Genomic DNA, 3,499 nt, shown 5'->3' on the forward strand with positions numbered 1-3,499 from the left:
ATAGGGCATTCATTGTCATGATACAGGAAGCTAAGGCATGGCTAATCACGAGCTTCAACCACAGCAACGCTTTCAGTCGCACATGTCGCTAATAGCCCCTGAGGGCTCAAGAAACTCCGTGCGTGACTTCTTATCGTAACGCTTTGCGCTCCATGATTCCTTCTCTAGAGCGACAATAAGGTGCTTGAGACCTTACACGCATCCTCTTTTTAAGGTTTCAGCAAGTGTAGTTCTTCGCCTAAAACAATTTATTTTTGCTTAAAAGGCCACTAAAAGTTTTTTTTTTTTAAGTCAAAGTTGGAACACGCGCGTAAAAAAAGATTTTCGCGAGAAAAAATTAGAGAAATATTGGCGGCGAGAGATTTATTTGAAATACTGCGCGGCGAAGTCCATGACGTCACTGGTCATTCCGCAATTGTGAAGCCGCTCCACTTCTCCTCCACGCGCCCGAAATGCCGAGAGAGAAAACAAGTGGAAAGGAAGAGGCTGCCGACTAAATCGCGCCTCGGGCCGTCAAAATCGCTCTAAATCATTTTTCTTTTTGCGTAAAATTTATATTTTGATACGCGTGACCCGAGGAAACTGTTATTTTCTTTTTCTTTTCAGGGGCCTTTTAAGAAACTGAAACAATCATATTTTGACGCATTAGACTGTAGCCTCGTTTCTTCAAAAGGGAATACTGAGCTCAGACCGTAAAGTACCGTGAATTATAAAGTACTACCAAATCAGCGACAAAAAAAAGAAAAACGTAGACACTAAAACAAATGCAGTCTGTCTATTTTTTTACAAAGTTGCAATCAACCTTGGTGGAATTATGAGAGTAAATATACTTAAAATAATAAAAAAAAAACAGCATGTGACGTGAAACTGAGCAGGATGACGTAAGCGCGTGAAACGTCATGCTCCGTTTTGCAGCGCGGGCTGCCATTTTTGGTCTAAATCATATTTCCAGTCTCATCCAAGGCTCTCCCAAATGATGTACGGGAAAACAGATTCACCGAACTGTTATTAAAGTGCATTAAAATGTCTCGAGTACTATAGCCCGCAAGTATACATTGTGCAGGTCAATACATTTAACCATTATTAAAGAGCGGGAATGCTTTAACCTACGTGAGGTACCGTCACCCGCAGAAGGTCCAAAGATGCGTTCACCGCGTCCAGGGTGCTCTCGGCGTACATCGCTCACGCAATATACGAACCGTGTTCACGCGGACCATGCACACAGGTGATATATAGCCTTCCCGAACAAATTAGCCTGAAAAAGCAACCTGAAATGACCACCCCCCCCCCCCCCTCTCCGCCTCCTCCTTTAGGGAAAAAAAAAGCAGGCAAATAACGCTGAACGCCACGTGACCGCGTTTAGCAGTTGGCTTGCCGTAAGCGCTTAATGACTCGCTCTGACAAATGATGGTGCTTATTTGCATAACGAGACATCGGTGCAAACTACGTTCGAGCGTGCGACGCCTCGTGTTCCCTCTGATGCTTTGGCAGAGTCATTAGGGAGGCAGCGACGGACCGATGAAATGCAGCCGCGAATCAATCCCGCATGATAAGAGACATTCGCTGCCGTAAAATTAGCGGGGAAACACTGAACCAGTCTTGTTTGAGTTGTGAGTTTCGAAGGTAGAGAAGAGAAAAAAAAGAAACACAAGATTGGTATCAGTAGTGCTCTCTTTACACCGTTACGAAAAAATAATTGTTTGCGTGTGTCCCAACTGGAAGATTATTTTGTTTTCAGTAGGTTCAGTGCTGTGGATGGAAATGAACGGTTTGTTTGTTGTAGAGTAATGCATTTTGTACGACATGGGTCGAATCCGCGTATTCAAACCACGGAAAAAATACAGCGTTATACTCCGCGACAACTTTTCTTGGCAATGCAGTGGAAGGTACAGGCCCGCGTCCCCTCTCCCATTTTGAGTGTGCTCGGGCTCTCCTCCTCTCCCCGGAAATGGGGGAGGAGGATAGCCTGCGTTCACTCAAAATGGGAGAGGGCACGCGGGCCTGTACCTTCCACTGCATTGCCAAGAAAAGTTGTCGTGGAGTATTGTACACATTCTCGTTAAATGACCAGTTCGCTTGCCCCGTTTCATTATGCTGAAGGTTAAAGTTTTTGTGTCCTTTTAAGAAAGTTTAGTGGGTTAATTATGCAATGTAAGAACTGAATGTTGCGGCAGCTTTTTGCAGCACTGGCAAGTGAAAGAACGGCGCGCATTAAACCAAAACATAAAGTAGTGTAAAACAATTCAGCAATAACAATAATGTTAAAAAAAACTGTTAACAAGCTGTTCTCACGAAAATACATTCTATACTCCTAATCCTTGAACAAAACACGAACTATCTGTCTTTCCTCTGTTTATACAGAAAATGAATAAATCTTGGGATCAAAAACACGTGTGAAACAGTTTTGAGGTTTCACTAACTGACCCAACTTGCGTTTCAGTTACCTGGAATTGAGCTTTAATTGAAAGCCCACCAAACTACTTTATAAAAACTGAAATCCAAAAATGGAAGAAATGTGAGCGTATGTTTTATGAGTACCTTGATTCGAAACGATGTAATGGGTTGGTGTCGGTGAAAACATCTTTATTGTAAAAAAAGAGAATAGAGACCCCCGGGTTTGTGACTGTGCCGTCTGGCCAGACAATTGATTGATTATACTGAACACCCCGACGAAATATTTTTGCGGGCGGTTTGGTGTGTATATTTATAAGTATGCTATGCAAAAATCAAAATCCATTCTGTCTTTTTTGAAGATGCCTATGGTATTTTGTTTCATATGTGAGCTGTTACATGACTGCGACGATTGAGAAGGACTAACAAATTCATTACATTATTTATAAGCGGCTATGCCCATACGTACGAGGTAATCAATAGTTATGTGACAAGATAAAATGTCGTTTTCATCTTTATACACCACTCGTCAAAGGTATAATTTGCAAAGGGTAAACTTATTTAAAGAAGTGTTTTTCCCCAGTGCACCAGACCTGAATGCTAAGGTTTTTAGGCATCACTGTACCAATCGATTAAATAAATTTAACAGAATATGGCGGACCTGAATCTATAAAGCCTCGTTTCAACCAGCAAGAAGCAGTTTGTCATGCTGGATTTAAGACATTCACAATTTATTCCTCCATAAGCGTAAAACATATTACAATTGAATAAAAGATTGAGTAACTAAAATGTAATAAACATAGGAAATTACTGAACAATAATGTTCAATCCATTAAATGAAAGCGGTATTCGATAAGTAAGTTGCATGTAACCATATCTAGGATTTCTTTCAACTTCGTCGATCCACCAAACAAGAATAAAAAATGATGGTTTGGGGCATCTCTCAACCTCGTGGTTATTTATGTTGAGGCCTTGATGGCATCAATCAATTGAGCGTGTTTGTGAGGACAAACCTTCCGCTTTTGCATAATATAGCTGTCTATATCTCGAATCCTTGTCAGGATCCTACAAGAAAACCATACGTTTTACCGAGGTACTCCAACACCTC

This window comes from Ixodes scapularis, unplaced genomic scaffold, assembly GCF_016920785.2.
Source record: "Ixodes scapularis isolate PalLabHiFi unplaced genomic scaffold, ASM1692078v2 PGA_scaffold4__175_contigs__length_147842914, whole genome shotgun sequence".
Lineage (NCBI taxonomy): Eukaryota > Metazoa > Arthropoda > Arachnida > Ixodida > Ixodidae > Ixodes > Ixodes scapularis.